General features: G+C 35.1%; 1 pseudogene; it reads left to right on the top strand.

Annotated features, from left to right (window-relative positions):
• The first annotated feature begins 251 nt into the window (after positions 1–251).
• Positions 252–7,304, top strand: LOC107955325 (protein argonaute 4-like; annotated as a pseudogene).
• Positions 7,305–18,877: the final 11,573 nt, after the last annotated feature.

Here is an 18,877-nt window from a genome sequence, read left to right as displayed (position 1 = left end):
AAATAAATAAAAGTTTATTTATTTCAGTCCAATTTACAAAAACCCAAATGTTAGTGGCCCAAATACTTAAAACCTCAGACCCGTTACACATAAGCCCAAAATTACATTTTAACCCAACCAAATACTAGCCCATTTACACCCAACCAGGTATGGCCCAAATGGCCCAATTTGGTAAACAGGAGAAGGAAAACCTAGGGTTTCTGGAACTCTAGGCGCCACAAACGGAAGGTTCCGGAGCTTGTATCACAGGCATGCCAATCGTCACCACCATCAGTGCCGTGATTCCAGGCCCCATGACGCACCGTGATCGGTGCACGGATCAACGTTTCCTCGCCATGAAATCCTCAATGGTACCTGCAAAAGAGAAGAAGAACCACAACAGCAAAGGAAATAAACATGGAAAGAAATCAACAGATTCCTTCCCTAAAATGTAATTGAGGGTTATAAAAACCTCTTTCTTTTAATTTGTAATAGAGTTTTTTGGGCAAGAACAGAGAGATTCAATAAAAACAAAATCATCCTTATACTAAAGAAACCAACAGTCGATCGAAATACATAAAGGTGAATGCTTTAAATATATGTGCATGTATATATTGCGAATAATGAAAACGAAAAGGGAAGCATACTATTTCAATTCGTGTCGGAAAAAGGAAACTTTCCAGTTTCCAACCACCGTACTTGGAGGCCAAGACGGGGGCGCGTGAGTGCGTGCAAACACCGGACGGAGGCACGATAGCCCTCCGACAACTCTCCTAAGTCCTCGTTCAGAGGATTCTTTTTTTTTTGAAACAGAGTGCAAAATGATTTTAAAACTAAAATCTGGCTTATATAGCCTTGATGAAACGATGTCGTTTTGGTTTAATTCAATAAACATAAAACAGTGTCGTTTCAAGGCTTAGGATCCGCGCGTTGACCCGATGACCCGGGGAGGATCCGCGTGTTTTTGATAAGTGGTTTAATTGCTCAATTGATCCCTCCAATTTATTAAATTCTGTAATTTCATTTTATTTTATTTTTAATTCAGCCTTAATATTTTATAGTTATTTCAATTTAGTCCTAATGGCTTTTGAACTATACTCTGAGGTACGATGGTGTTTTGGGATTAGGGCCAATTACCCACTGAGTCCCTCGGTTTTTATGCGTTTTCCTAATTGGCTTTTCATTTTTTTAAATTTTAATCCTTTTACATATTTTTAATTTATTTTAAATACTTTATATATTAGTTTATTTTTATAAATATTAGTTATAAAATGACATATATATATATTATTTTTATATTATCCATCATATTATATTTATTATCATTTATTTTTAAATTATATGTAATTAAATTTTATTATGTTATATGATATTATATTGTTTTATATAGTAAATGTATTATTAATATTTTATTAATTAAATACATTTTTTTGATAATAGATAAATAATAAATTTTTTATGTTATTATACTACTATAGGTTTCGTATAAAATTTTATACATTATATTATATTATTTTATATCTTAATATATATCATCATGTATAGTTTTAAAAATTGTATAAATTACTATTAAACAATTTTTTATATACTATTAAATATTTAAAATTCATTTATCATTACATTATTTTATATATTGTTATATTTTATATTATTTATATATTAAAAGCTAGCTACATAATATTATTAAGTGTTGTTTGTTTGATATATATGTGTTATTATTATTTTATATATATATTATCACATATGTTTTGTATATATTTATATGTCTAATTATATATCATGCATTGTTTTTAAATTAATTATTACTTTGAGTGTTCGTATATTTTGCTTATTTCTCTTCAATATATGCTATGTATATCTTAATATGTATGTTGTTATGTAACTAAGATTTGCTTTATTTATGTATGTATATAGCATAGGATCTTTAGATTATTGCTATCATATTATTTAAATGCATGTTTTAGCTACCTATTATTGTAATATGCTATATGTTATAATGTATATATATGATTCCTTATGCATTAATTAAAAACGAGATTCAAAAGTCTTCAAAACTAAAAAGGCAATGCTTGGTATTTGGACACTTCGAAAAAGGTAGTGCCCTAACTTACTGGGTTGCAACTTTTTTCGTTGAGTTCAAATAGTCAATCACCCTTCTAAGTTTTAAGGTTTTCAAAATACGAGCAACTGTCTTGGAATTTCAAAACGTTGTGTCCTAACTTACTGGATATGGCGTTTTGTCTTTTTGAGATAAGGATTTTCAAAAAGGGTTAGCTTAGTTTCGAATGTCTTAAAAATATTGCTTCCTAACTTTTTGGGGCGTAATATTTTGATTCATTTGATACAAGTGAACCCTAATATTCAAAATTAAAACATTCTAATTAAAAGAGATTTGCATCTTAAAACTTTCAAATTTCTGACATTAAAGACACGTGATAATCAATCAGGTACTAATTTTTGGGCATTACGAGGGTGCTAACCCTTCCTCGTACGTAACCGACTCCCGAATCCATTTTCTCGACTTTCGTAGACCAAAATTAATGTTTTAAAACAAAACATTTTATAAGGTGATCCAATCACACCTAAAAAGATTGGTGGCGACTCCCATTTTTGTTTTCTTAAAGTTGATTCCCATTTTCCAAAACCCGATTAAAAAATGGTTTCGACAGCTTGACGACTCCACTGGGGACTAATAAGTAAGTCAAGTCGTGTAATTGATTATCTCTTGTCTTACTGTCGGAAATTAAAAAATTTTAAAATTTAATCCTCTTTGCATTACACGTGTTTATATTATTGCATGTGTTGCTATATTCTGATATGCATTGCATTTGCATGACCGTTGTGGTCACACCCTTAAGTGGGAGTGAGAAGCTACGCCTTCGTGAGGTTTTCGCCTCTGTGCAGGATTGTGGATCACTTTCGGGATACATCCATACCTATGGTTTCGTGAGATTTTCATATCCGTGTAGCCATAGGGAAATGTATTCCCCTGAATTGAACTCAATTCAAATAAGCCTACAATGGGTGAGGATCGAGGAATCTGCCGGTTCGGGTACCTCAACTTTAGAACTAAACCACATATAGAAGGACCGTAAAAGCTCAACCTAGATAGAATTATACCGTAATTATTACCCTTGCAAGTTGCAGGTTATCTTTCAGTTTATTGTTATCATGTGATACTAACTATTTCCTTTCTTTTGTTCATATCATTTCACATTTAAAAGGTATCGATTTTCGATCAGTTTCTAAGTTAGAGAGTTTTATTATGGAGAATGGACTTCTTGATGTAGTGGAAAACAACGCTAACATCCATATATGGTCAGAGCAAACTCAGTTAGTAAAGGAAAATAGTCTAGCCATGGGATATGTGCCAGAGCTATCAGACTACATTCGTATCAGCGTCACACAGGATAATCAGCATGAGTTAAAGGAAATATGGGATCAATGGGGTAGCAAAGCCAAGCAGTTGTTCTACAACAACCATGGGGACTTGCAGTACTTGCTTGACTTGGGAAAAGATGAGAGTTTGTTTCGGGCCATCACTCAGTATTGGAATCTTGTATACAATTACTTTACGTTTGGAAAAGCCGATATGGTACCCGTGGTGGAGGAATATTCAGTTTTGTGGCATTGAGTTGATAAAGTTTACTCAAGGGCTGATTGTATTCCAACTTCTGTGAGGAAGTTGATGAACGTCATGGGGAGAAGGAGTGAGCTAAAATGTAAAGAGCATGAGGAAAAGGGGCAGTCTTGGAATTTCTGCGTCTTCCACCACTGGTGCGTCTTAATGTTGTTTCCAATCAAAGCAGAATTGGATATGAGGAAGATTGTTCGACACCCTATGGCAAGGCATGCTGCAAGAACTAAAGGGCAGAAGGTAATGTACTCACCAATCATTTCAAGGTGAACAAGAAGAGTACTGATGGACATTTCCACCATTACAACATTTCTCTTTCATATGAAGATGGTCGATGGTAAGAGTGTTGAAAGGAAAGTGATTGACAGAATGTATGGGCCTACAAAGGTAAGTTGGATGGAAAGAATTGTGCCTATGATGGTAAAAGGCTTATTTATTATAGGACCAAACAACAAGCATGAGTTTACTATGTTGCACTTATTAGAGACAATGGAAATGCAAGCCCTGATGGTCTGTCAAAACGGACACAAAAGAATGAGATTAAAGAAGACCATATCATTTAAAGACCTTTAAAGTGGAGAATAACTATGATGAGAAGATACCCATATAAGCATTTCAAAATGCTTTGCGTGGACAGGAATCTGAAAGCTCTCAAGAAACACTAAAGGTGCTGGATATCATTTTAAGGCAGCATATTAAGCAGGAACGCCTACTTGTTTGCCAATCTTTCTTTCAAGATAATTAGAACAACTTCATAGACGTGGGAAGAGGTGTCCATAGATGTAGGGATTATCTCATGGGTGAAGCCATAGCTCAAGTTCGGGATGGTAGTAGATCATTTACGGACCATGAAGGTACAAGGTGATACATTGAGCACGAAATACAAGCTATAGTCATATCATGGTCAAGAGTTAGCTTTGTTGAGTTAAAACTTTGGGCCATAGGACGAAGGCGTACTTGTAATCCATTCATATGTAAAGATATTCTTTTTCTAAATAAAGTTTTCTAAATGAAATTGAGTCGAGATCGATACCTTTTTGCATTCATGCATTTGCATTACATCACATCGCATCATCTGCATTTAAGTCCATAAAAAGACTCTAATTAGGCAAAAATTATTTTAGAGAGTTAATCGGGGATATGGAACAAAGGTTGGAGAGATTGGAACAAAGGCAAATACAGATGCAAGAGCAGTTGACCAAAATTCAACAAGATATACGTGATCAAATGTTGGAGCTCCAAAAAAATATAATTGGCCAGCTGGGACAGTTACTAGTCGAAGGGCTTGAAAAGAGGAAAAGACCAGTGGTCAACACTGAAGATGATAATGAGGTCATTGTTTATTCCCCAAATTTTACTCCAATAAGGGTCCAGACTCAACTAGATGTACATCTGCAAGAGATACCAGTTACTATCAAACCCCAACAGCATCAAGCCGGTATGTTGGCACCAGTAAATAATCAGTAGGCTCAGGTCCTAATTCGGGCAGCAATTCAGCCAGTCTTGTCGTCATTAGAGAAGTAAGGAAGGCCAGTGTGGAGTGTTCGAAACAGTGCGAAGCTCTTAAAAAACAAGAGTGAAGCTCCCGATACAATACCTCGAGGGCAATGACGAGAAAAGAAAATGAGGTGAAGCTGTTGACTGTAAGACAACCAAGAATGTCAACTACTAGCCATCAGGTTCCTCAAAAGCAAGAATCCAATCCGAGACCAAATCCTGAAAAGCTTCCCTTTACGTCAATTCTAGTGTCGTATAAGGAGCTATATCATAGATTATTTGATGCACATGTAGTGTCCCCGTTTTACATAGAACCGTTACAGCCCCCATACCCCAAATGGTATGATTTGAACGCTCAATGTGAGTATCATGCGGGACGCACAGGACATTCAATTGAGAATTGCACTGCCTTTAAAAAGATAATCGAAAAACTCATCAAAATAGGTGTTATAAGCTTTGATCATACCTCTGGGGCAGAGAATTTATTACCTAATCATTTAGATGGGGAAGTGAATTCCATGACGGAAAGGGGCATGGGATCCAAGAATGCACCAAGTTTCAGGGCTTTTGAGCAGGACTTGATGTTGGGGAATCTGAATAACGTACCCGAAGAGGAAACCAAGGAATAAAACTGGTGAGCCCTTGCACATTTGGGAATGTTTTGAACAATGAAATTGTGAAAGTGATCCTTGTATTTTAAAGTTAATTTAGAGTAATGTTCAGAACACACTTGTTGTCTTAAAGCCTAGAAACAATAAGATTTCATTTGTGAAATAGGCTCATGTTTGAACATTTTTGTTTCAATAAAACATATTTTTCATGATTAATTTGAGCAATTGTTCCCTCATTTTTTCTTCATTCATAACGTAAATAGTTATTCTTGAATTCATTTATTCCTTGTATATTCTTTTGTGCCTATCGAAGATCCCTAGATATCAATGATAGGGGCAACGACACTACAGATTAAGAGTTCCTTTTGAGCGCTACATGTGTTTAGAGGAATCTCAGTACTCTGAAGATGACAGAGATTGCGATTTGTTTCTAAATTTGTTGAAAACGGTAAAGCAAAAAGAGAAATAAATTCTACCCTATGAAGAGGGGGTAAAAGATATAGCCTTAGAAGAAATGAAAGGTTGTACGTTGGAACAAAGCTAGTTTTCCTGTACCTCACATTGATGCCTTGGTGGACAATAATGTTGGATACTCGGAGCTCCTCAATTCCTTCTTTGTTTGCTTCCCAATAAGAAAAACTCCGATTTTTATGGGCCATGAAAGCAGAACAATCTGTCTGAGTATGGCATCGTGACTCAATGTATGGCGCTAGTTAGGGTGAAGGATCAGTGCTTTACAAACCTCTTCTAAAAATCAATGCAAAGCTTGGAGGACTAAATTCCATGTTAGTAATTGAGCAAACACCTTCAATTCCAGTTGTTTCAAAGGTTCCAATTATCATCATTGGAATGGATGTATTATTTAGCTCTCTTGAGCAGTCTGATATACCGCCAATAGCTGCGGTGGTTAGTTTCATGAAGTGGCCATTGATTTCCAGTTATAGGGCATCAGGCCGTACACAGTCTTTGAAGCTTGAAATGATAGATTCTCTCTTCAAACTAGTTTCTGACAAAGTGGATGAGGGTATTGTAAGACTTCTATACAAGTTTAGGGAAAAGGAAGCCTGATCAAATTATCATATTCAGGGATGGAGTTAGCAAGTCACAGTTCAATCAAGTATTGAACATTGAGCTGGATTAAGTAATTAAGGCTTTCAAATTTCTTGATAAGAGTTGGAACCCCAAGTTTGTGGTCATTGTGGCACAGAAAAATCATCATGCTAAGTTTTTTCAGCAGGGATCTCCTAACAATGTCTCGCTTGGAACCGTTATAGACAACAAAATCTATCATCCTAGGAACAATGAGTTCTATCTTTGTGCCCATACTGGAATGATTGGAACCACGAGACCTACTCATTAACATGTTCTCTTAGGTCAGATTGGGTTTTCGGCTGATGATCTGCAGGAGCTAGTCCATGCTATATCAAAGAAACGCCACAGACATATCTGTTGTGGCCCCTACTCGCCGAGCTCATTTGGTAACCTCACAGTTAGAGCAGTTTATAGAGTTTAAATATACTTGAGAAAGATCATCAAGCCACGGTGGAATGACAACTCCAGGAGTGATTTCTGTACTGTAACACCCCGAACCCGAGACCGTCACCGGAGTCGAACACGAGGTGTTAACAGACTTTAAAAAAATTTCCAGACACTGCCAATCTGCATAATAGTCGCTTTAAAAATCATATCTTGAGTTCAGAAACTGGGAATCCAGTTCCGTAAATTTTCCCTGAAACTAGACTCATATGCCCATCTACATATTTTTTTCTAGAATTTTTGGTTGGGCCAATTAGTACAGTTTATTATTCAAAGTCTCCCATGTTACAGGGATTGACTACCCTGACCTTTGCGCATTACGACTTGGATATCTCCCTGTACAGGGCTTCAATAGTGATGCCGTTTGTTTCTAGAAAAACTAGACTCAGAGAGGAATCTATAAATATATGGCTTGACTCCAAATTGTCTCTGGTTAATTTGAAATGAATTTCCAAAGTCGGAACAGGAAATCCAGAAACCGTTCTGGCCATGTCTCACGATAACCTGAATATCTCTTAACATACTATCCGTATGATTGTTTCGTTACTATCCTATGAAAATAGATTCATCAAGGTTCGTTTACATAATTTATTCACTATTTAATTCCATTCCTGCTATTTTTAGTGATTTTCCAAATCTATCTCACTGCTGCTGTCAGCATCTGCCTTTAAAGTAGACTTTACCTATTTCATGGTTTCCATGATTCAACTAGCCCTTTTTGCATAAATAGCACAATTTATGAAAGTGATTAACCATTCCCATGGCCAATCCTTGTCAAGCATATCCACACCAAATGATTATAACATTATACTCAAACACATATAAGCCATTTTCGCATGGCTATCCAAAATTTTACAAGTCCAAAGGGTCCACGACCCACAACAAACGGGTAGTCCTATACATGCCATTTCGAAGTTCAACCAAAATTGTACCAAAAGGGGGGCTTTGATAGTGTGGGCGACTTTGACTTCAAGATCCCGAGTCCGATAGCTGGAGAACCAATCTATAAAACAGAGGAGCAATGAAACGGAGTAAGCAATTTATGCTTAGTAAGTTTTGAGCAAGGAATTCCAGCACAACAAAAGTATAGCATTCATATAGCTAAACGGATAATTTCATATGCACAAATTTTCGATATCATACTTGCTTCACATTACCAACCCTTATGTACATACACAAAAGATCAACTCAGCCAAAGGCCGGTAGCTCGTTTATCAACTGAGCGAATACTTATTTGTAAGGGTTCAACTAAATTCAAGCACATACGAAACATACCTCAATGTTGGGATGTTTCTAGAGTATTAACTGAAATTTTTACAGCAAGATCATTCATTCCCAAATCACGTACCTTCGGAATTTAACCGGATATAGCTCCTCATTCAAATGCCTTCGGGACATAGCCCGGTTATAGTAACTCGCACAAATGCCTTCGGGACTTAACCCGGATTTAGTAACTCGCACAAATGCCTTCGGGACTTAACCCGGATTTAGTAACTCGCACCAATGCCTTCGGGCTTAGCCCGGAATTAGTATCTCGTACAAATGCCTTCGGATCTTAGTCCGGATATGGTCACTTAGCACAAAGCCTTCGGGACTTAGCCCGGACATCATTCAAATAACCATGCACATTTAACAATAAATCATGGCACATTCGTATTTCATTTTCGTTAGCAAAACTCAAACACAAGACACTTATCATTCTTGTGATTTCGGCTCAATAGCCACACACAAAGAGCATGATTTTGATTTGCTTAAAACATGATCTAATCAAATCTTAATTTAAGCTCTCTTACTCAAGAACTTACCTCGGGTGTTGTCGAACGATTCCGATAGCTATTCGACCACTTTTTCCTTCCCTTTATCGGATTTATTTCCCCTTTGCTCTTGAGCTTAATTAAACAAATAAATTGATTTAATCATTTGAGCATCGAAAAGAGGAACACAAGGCACTTAGCCCATATTTATACATTAGACATTAAAGTCACATATGTACGGAATCATGAATCAAACTCAACATTTTAGCTAATTTTTTCCCCTTGGCCGAATATGCATGTCTATTTTGGGGCCGATTTCAACACTTAATACATTCTACAAGTATGGTCACTTGTATTGACTAAAAACCCTTTTTGTTTCAAGTTCAAAACTTGGCTAATACACACATATATACACTAGTAAAGCATCCTCTCCCTTTCCATCAATTTAACACATGCATTACTCATTAATATACAAAAATTATAATCGGCCTTAGCACACAACTTGCTAGCCGATTCTTCTCCATTTAGCAACCAATGCACATATGTGCTCACTCAAAAATGCTAAAAAGAAGATTCAAGAATCATCAATCCACCATCACATGCATCATTACAAAGCTTTACACTTAGCATGCAAATGACATCAACACAAATCCACCTTAGTCGAAACTTAACTCATCTTCATGCCTCATCACCACAACATCAAACATCAACCAAGAATGATGCATCCATGGCCGAGTGTCATTTCCATCACATAGCAAGATTTAGACCATGGGCTAGGTAGAACTCAAGCTAACAACTAAAACATGCATGCATCTCATGGAACATCACCAAACATACCTTAGCCTAGTCACATGCATGGCCGAACCTCTTCAACCTTTCTTCTTCCTTCCTCCTTAAAATTTTTGGCCAAAGATGAACCAAAGGATGAGCACTTTTTTTTTTGTTTTTTCTTTCTAGTTTCGGCTAAATGAAGATGAAAAAGGATGAACAAAATTTTCTCCTTTCTTTTCTTTAACTCACGGCAATGGGGGGGGAAGACAACCACACACATTTTTTTTTTGTTTCCATCATATTCCCTTTCATTATTTTATGCCCATGCTCCTTATTTTATTTTTCCTAACATACTTCACTAACATAACATGTTTGTGACATGTTTCCACTCATGATGCACTAACACAACATGTCTATGACATGTTTTGCCCATCACACTTGGTCTACCATGCTTGTCATGGCCGGCCACTACTCATTAGGGGGGAATTTGACATGCAAGTCCCCCCTTTTTCCACATGCACTAATAGGTCCTTACGCATTGACCTATCACATTTTAAAATTTTCTCACATAAGTCCTATTGACTAAATTCACATGCAATCGACTAATTCGAAGCTTGAAATTTTCACACATTCATAATTACATATTCTAGACAATAAATATCACATTCAAACATTTCGGTGACTCGGTTTAGCGGTCCCGAAACCACTTCCCGACTAGGGTCAATTTTGGGCTGTCACATGTACTTCAGCTTCCCAGAATGAAAGATAATGTCAGCAGCTCTATTGAACTATTTTTATATAGAGCTTCTGGATTTTAGCTACTATTCGCTTTCTTTGTCTAACAAACGTCAGCCCAGATTTTTGTTGGGGCAAAAGAATTTCATGAGGGGGAACTTGTGTTACAAAAGATTCTTCCCATGCAAAGGATTTCAAAGGAAAATAGATACCAAATGGGAAAGACTATAGATTCTGAAAAAGCCTCCCCTAGTGGTACGAAAGATTTACCCAATACAGTGAATTTAGACTCAACTAAAGAGTATTTTGTCTGAAAATAAAGGGAAGCCAAAGTGAAAACCCGCAAAAGGCGCTTTAAGACTTCTATTTCAAAAAAAAGAGAAAAGAAAAGAAAAATGGAAAATGGAAAAAGAGAAAAAATGGAGAGGCCAAGGTGAAAACCCGCAAAGGGTGTCTTGAGACCAAAGGGGTTTTGAGCTGAAAACCCGAAAGGGCGGCTCAAATTTTGGTTTGCAGCAATGACCTTGCTGTACCGGAGTCAACAAGTAGTGAAGTATGTTACATACCGGGGCATCAACAAAGTACTTTGGGTATTCTAAACACATGTTAAACTTAAAACAGTATTCATGGAATTTGTATATAGAAGCCCAAGCTGCGATATCTAAGGCATCTGATTTTTGTCTTGTTTACTTCTTTGGATTCTCTTTCTTCTCAAAGATAGATTCCTAGATTAATCTCCTTTGTTCTTCTTTTGATAAATCATTCAAACTCTAATTTTCCTCAAGATCAATTTATTATCCATTATTCATAAAGTATGTTGCATTGAAATAATAATGGAGGAACTAAAATATCTTCACAAACGAAGTTTTGCATATTGCTCTAGAAATTTTTAGATGATACAAAGAAACTGAAACATAACAATTGTTTAAGGAATTCCCATTGAGTGAGGATTGGAGGTACTCAAGAAATTTTCTTCTTCGGTCCAAATGGTGATTAGACGATGTTGATCCTAAGAAATGATCATTTCATAAACATCTCCAATGGGTCGTAACATATGGGAATGGTACAGTGAACCAAATCGATGGAAAGGGTTCCAAGCATACGAGCAAAATAGGGTTGGTATTTTTGAGTGAAACAAAACGAAACTTGAATGAATCAAGATGTCCGAAATAAAAGTCATTTTCATTTTGCATCATAATATGTCTAATTAGGAGCATTTGACTCATTTCAATCATGGCATCCTAATCATTAGCCATAGGCACATACACATTCTACAGGTTATGTCCTCTAAGGGACAATGAAGATCGAAGATTTCAACATGGCATCCCTGTGCTTATAGGGAACAAGTTGAAGATAGCAGATCTTATTTCTCTGTATTCGACAGGGAACAGATCAAAAATAGTAGATCTTATCTCTCTGAAATGGACGGGGAGCAGATCCAAGATAATAGATCTTATCTCTCTGTATTCGACAGGAAGCAGATCGAAGACATAACAGATCTGACCTTCATCGGGGCAGATCCAAGATGGCGGATCTTATCTCTCTGTAATGGACAGGGGGCAGATCCAAGATGACAGATCTTATCTCTCTGAAATGGACGAGGAGTAGATCCAAGATGACAGATCTTATCTCTCCGTAATGGACGGGGAGTAAATCCAAGATGACAGATCTTATCTCTCTGTAATGGATGGAGAGTAGATCCAAGATGACAGATCTTATCTTTCTATATTCGACGGGGAGCAGATCGAAGACGTAGCAGATTTGACCTTCATTGAGGCACATCCAAGATGATTTGACATCTCTATGTTCGACGGAGAGCAGATCGAAGACATAGCTGATTTGACTTTCACGTGTTTACGTTGAAGCAAATCTAAGATGATTTGGCATCTCTATGTTCGACGGAGAGTAGATCGAAGACATAGCTGATTTAGCTTTCACGTGTTTACGTTGAAGCAAATCTAAGATGATTTGGTATCTTTGTGTTTGACGGAGAGCCGATCAAAGATATCGACATGACAGTCTTGAGTTTGTAATGAGAAGACTGAGGACCATAATCTGATAAGGCCAGGCAAATTTGGTCTTTTTATAAGTCTTTGCTCGATTCCTGTTACACAGCAATAAGCAAAGTGGGGCAACTGTAGTAGCCCAAATCTGTCTGGGCCCGTGAGATAAACAAATAAAAATAAATAAATAAAAGTTTATTTATTTCAGTCCAGTTTACAAAAACCCAAATGTTAGTGGCCCAAATACTTAAAACCTCAGACCCGTTACACATAAGCCCAAAATTACATTTTAGCCCAACCAAATACTAGCCCGTTTACACCCAACCAGGTATGGCCCAAATGGCCCAATTTAGTAAACAGGAGAAGGAAAACCTAGGGTTTCTGGAACCCTAGGCGCCGCAAATGGAAGGTTCCAGAGCTTGTATCACAGGCACGCCAATCGTCACCACCATCGGTACCGTGATTCCAGGCCCCATGATGCACCGTGATCGGTGCACTGATCAACGTTTTCTCGCCATGAAATCCTCAATGGTACCTGCAAAAGAGAAGAAGAACCACAACAGCAAAGGAAATAACATGGAAAGAAATCAACAGATTCTTTCCCTAAAATGTAATTGAGGGTTATAAAAACCCTTTTCTTTTAGTCTGTAATAGAGTTTTTTGGGCAAGAACAGAGAGATTCAATAAAAAACAAAATCGTCCTTATACTAAAGAAACCAGCAGTCAATTGAAATACATAAAGGTGAATGCTTTAAATATATGTACATATATTTATTGCGAAAAATGAAAACGAAAAGGGAAGCGTACCATTTCTATTCGTGTCGAAAAAATGAAACTTTCCAGTTTCCAACCATCGTACATGGAGGCCAAGACGGGGGCGCGTGAGTGTGTGTAAACTCCGGACGGAGGCACGATAGCCTTCCGACAACTCACCCCAAGTCCTCGTTTAGAGGATTTTTTTTTTGAAACAGAGTGCAAAATGATTTTAAAACTAAAATCTGGCTTATATAGCCTTGATGAAACGGTTTCGTTTTGGTTTAATTCAATAAACATAAAACGGTGTCGTTTCAAGGCTTAGGATCCGCGCATTGACCCGATGACCCGGGGAGGATCCGCGTGTTTTTGATAAGTGGGTCAATTGTTCAATTGATCCCTCTAATTTATTAAATTCTGTAATTTCATTTTATTTCATTTTTAATTTGGCCTTAATATTTTATAGTTATTTCAATTTAGTCCTAATGGCTTTTGAACTATACTCTGAGGTACGATGGCGTTTTGGGATTAGGGCCAATTGCCAAGTGAGTCCCTCGGTTTTTATGCGTTTTCTTAATTGGCTCAAATTCTTTTTATATTCTTTTAATTAGCCCAAAGTTTTCATTTTTTTAAATTTTAATCCTTTTACATATTTTTAATTTATTTTAAATACTTTATATATTAGTTTATTTTTATAAATATTAGTTATAAAATGACATATATATATTATTTTTATATTATCCATCATATTATATTTATTATCATTTATTTTTAAATTATATGTAATTAAATTTTATTATGTTATATGATATTATATTGTTTTATATAGTAGATGTATTATTAATATTTTATTAATTAAATATATTTTTTTGATAATAGACAAATAATAAATTTTTTTATGTTATTATATTATTATATGTTTCCTATAAAATTTTATACATTATATTATATTATTTTATATCTTAATATATATATCATCATGTATAGTTTTAAAAATTGTATAAATTACTATTAAACAATTTTTTATATACTATTAAATATTTAAAATTCATTTATCATTACATTATTTTATATATTGTTATATTTTATATTATTTATATATTAAAAGCTAGCTGCATAATATTATTAAGTGTTGTTTGTTTGATATATATGTGTTATTATTATTTTATATATATATATATTATCACATATGTTTTGTATATATTTATATGTCTAATTATATATCATGCATTGTTTTTAAATTAATTATTACTTTGAGTGTTCGTATATTTTGTTTATTTCTCTTCAATATATGTTGTTCTGTAACTAAGATTTGCTATATTTATGTATGTATCTAGCATAGGATCTTTAGATTATTGCTATCATATTATTTAAATGCATGTTTTAGCTACCTATTATTGTAATATGCTATATGTTATAATGTATATATATGATTCCTTATGCATTAATTAAAAACGAGATTCAAAAGTCTTCAAAAATAAAAAGGCAATGCTTGGTATTTGGACATTTCGAAAAAGGTAGTGCCCTAACTTACTGGGTTGCAACTTTTCTCGTTGAGTTCAAATAGTCAAACACCCTTCTAAGTTTTAAGGTTTTCAAAATACGAGCAACTGTCTTAGAATTTCAAAACGTTGTGTCCTAACTTACTGGATATGGCGTTTTGTCATTTTGACATAAGGATTTTCAAAAAGGGTTAGCTTAGTTTCGAATGTCTTAAAAATATTGCTTCCTAACTTATTGGGGCGTAATATTTTGATTCATTTGATACAAGTGAACCTTAATATTCAAAATTAAAACATTCTAATTAAAAGAGGTTTGCATCTTAAAACTTTCAAATTTCCGACATTAAAGACACGTGATAATCAATTAGGTACCAATTTTTGGGTGTTACGAGGGTGCTAACCCTTCCTCGTACGTAACCGACTCCCGAATCCGTTTTCTCGACTTTCATAGACCAAAATTAATGTTTTAAAACAAAACATTTTATAAGGTGATCCAATCACACCTAAAAAGATTGGTGGCGACTCCCGTTTTTGTTTTCATAAAGTCGATTCCCATTTTCCAAAACCCGATTAAAAACTGTTTCGACAAAAACCTATTAAAAAAACCGTGACAAGTCCCTCAACCTTTAACAGTTTTGCAAATTAACCCCTGGGCTAGCTAGACTAAGCTGAAATAAACTCGAAAACATAAAAATAATTAAAAAAGGGTTGAAAAACACATACCATGAACTAGAACAAGCTTAGCCAAACCAAGCATTCAACAATGGAGTTCTTCTCTCTTTAAAACCGGTTAAAGATGAAGAATAAAAGATGATACATGCTTTAATTTCTTTTGTTTAAAGTTTAATTACTAAATTACCATATTAACCTTTAAAAACTAACAAAATTTCATTAAAACCTTGTCCATGCACATCCACTAACACTTTAAATGATACATTTACTACTTAAGTCCTTTAGTTTAAGATTTCATAGCCATTGTACCCCTTTAACTATTATAACTCAACTTTTATAATTTTTACGATTTAGTCATTTTCACCTAATTAACCATTTAAACATAAAAAATTCTTAACAAAATTTTAAATACAACCTTAATATAATCTCGTAGACATTAAATAAATAATAAAAATAATGATTCACTTGTCAGAATTGTGATCCTGAAACCACTATTTTCGATACAATTGAAAACAAGATGTTACAGTGTAAGGAAGGAAACTTCCTAAATCTGGGTTTTGTGATGATATTTCTTGCAAGCTTGTTTAGTTTTTTGGTATAACTATCTAATAAGTTTAATGACTGATTGTGTGCGTACGCTTTAAAACAACTAATTTATGAAACAATTTTTAAAGTCTAGTTTTGCTGCAAGCGCACAGGTCAGTTGTAATATTTATAATGTTACAATGAAACATTGAAGTATTACAAAGATCGGACCCAAAGGATGAGATGATTGAGCAATAACTAGTATACACAATAGATGCTAAGTGGCTACTAATACAATTTTATATTACAATGATTCATAAAAGATAAGTTTGTAAGATAATTAAATACTTTACTCTATGGACTAAATTGCAAGAAATGTAAACTAGAGGGACTATTTAGAAAATGACTAATAAGGGTTGGTTGACTGTGATGTGGTTCACCAAATCTCGAACTAGGGACATAAATCGTGTAAATTATCAAGTGGGTCCATTTTATCTTCCAATCTCAATTTTACTAACTTAGACGGATTAGGTTTGATTTATCCAATCTCGCCAGTTAATTCGGGACTAACGAACGAGTGCGTGACAAGATTACCTTCCAATCTCACTTTATCTTAATATTCCCCTATGATACGAGCACACCCCAGAGCTCATTAAGCTCTGAAAATGAGGTTCTCAAGCTACTTGAAGTTCTAATAAGCCGATTGCAATATAAACGTTTCCTAGAAGCTGTTTTAGCTTCTAATGCAAAACCTTGGTTCAAAACAAGGGCCAATGCTCACAAAATTAGCTTGAAGCAACTATCCAAAGTACCCATGCATTGTTGGCAAGCTGATCCTAGCTCATTTCCAGCTCCTCGAGCTCTATCCAGCTCAATTCAGCTCATTTGAGCTTGTTTCATCTCATTTGAGCTCAACCGAGCTTACTTTCAGCTCGTTCTTTATTTCAATAACTTAAACTAAGTTTTAGTTTTATATTAATTAGTTTGCTACAGCTCATTAACGAAAATCCTAGATCAAATAAGTTCATTAAATGTTTTCACTTAGTTTGAGATAGCCAAACTTAATGCTACTAGATAGTCTTTAATTAATGTGTTTAGTTTAGCTTAGCATGATATTTATGATGTCTAGTTCATGCTCTTAACATGTTCATGCCGAATATACATTGGGATTTAATGCGTTAATGTTTCTTGTAGGTTCAGCCGAATGTATTAAGTGCATTTAATGAGATTCATGCACGGCTAGGTACATGGATTATAAGAGTTCATGCATGAAAGAATTTATGCATGGTGGGCTGGCTATTGGTGATCCCTAAGCAACCTTTTGGCCAAGAGTTAAGTTCCTCAAGGTGACCAAATGCATGAAGGATCCATTAATGCAAGTACATGCATGGCTTAATACATTGTATAGAAGGATGCATGCCCAACTAATGTTCAATGGATGGCATTTGAAGGAATTCATGTATTGGGGACATTCATGCAAGTGAAGGCTATTTTATGTACATGTATTTGAAGATTCATGGACCATAATTAAAGAAGAACATATATTGGGATGTTTTATGCATGTTTCATGCATATCCAAGATGTCCATTCAAGTATTCAAGATACATTCAAGCTTCATTCTGCCAAGGGAGATGTAAGAGCATCAAAGGGCTGCACATTCATGAACTAAGGCTATCCTTCATTACTAAGCATGCATGAATGCATCAAGGAAACAACATGATGGTTCGACCATTCATTCACCATCTTCCAAGCATTTTTTTGCTTGTTCAAGAATTTGACTATTGTTGCTCCATTTAGTCTAATGTGGACTTAGTCTTTTAATGATTTTTTCTAGAATATTCAAGTGAATTCATAACTGAATTACTTAGCCTTTAAGCTAGTTATTTTGTCCATTCGGTTATCATATGTTAGGCTATAAATACTTAGCATTTTACAATTGTAAGGGACTTTTTGACAATTATTTAATGAAACTCTGTTTCTGTGAGGTTGCTTCCTCTCATATCCCGTACAAGTTTCGAAGACTTATCTAGTTGTGCTAGTGGCGTCTACCGAGCTTGTTTGAACTTATCACCATCTCTGGTGTGGCATTCACCTATCCTATGACTTCATCTTTCACCTTAACAATATAGGAACTGGGGTGACACTTTTTAGTGTTGAATCATTCCTGATGTTTAAGTTCAATATTCCATCTCCATATTCTTTTTACTTTCTTGTTATTTCCAAACCAAACCATCTGCCCATCACCCAACCTTGTTTCACATTAGCTGAACCTATCACCATACACTTACCCCTTTTTGAACCCTATTTACCTTTATCAAGCCTATTAAGCCTATCTCTACACTCAAGGCCCTCTTGCAAACGACTCTTCTCGAAGATGATCGGGCACACGGTGAATTCGACTCCATCACCTGAGCCAGATCACATCAGCCTAAGGGCGTCACAACCTAAGTTCTTACTTTTATTCAAATTAGTCCAATTTGTTACGATTTAGTCCTTTGTCCAAGAATTTTAGTTTATCCACATCTTCATCAACCAACCTTCTTAAGGTTTTAGCTACACATGCTCAAAGTCAAGAAAATAAACATAACAATAGAAAACAAAGCAACCATAAAAGTAAAGCTTAAGAAAAATATGAAATTTGATCTTTTTATGCAAGAAAACTTAAATAACATGAAACCAAAAGCATTTGACAAAGAAATCTAATGTAAGAAACATAAAAGGAACAAGTTTAACATATTGGAAGTAAAATAAACTAAAATATATTAAACTAAAGCTTAATGAGTCTTGAAAGCAAGGTATAGAGACTGAAAATGTAAATAAACCTTAGCTACAGTGTTAACTAACTTAACTAACATAAACATCAAGAATAATAAGTAAATGCAAAAAAATAAACTCTAATCTA

Source organism: Gossypium hirsutum, chromosome A08, assembly GCF_007990345.1.
Source record: "Gossypium hirsutum isolate 1008001.06 chromosome A08, Gossypium_hirsutum_v2.1, whole genome shotgun sequence".
NCBI lineage: Eukaryota > Viridiplantae > Streptophyta > Magnoliopsida > Malvales > Malvaceae > Gossypium > Gossypium hirsutum.
The sequence above is the reverse complement of the archived record's forward strand: the minus strand, read 5'-3'. Positions and strand labels throughout refer to the sequence as shown.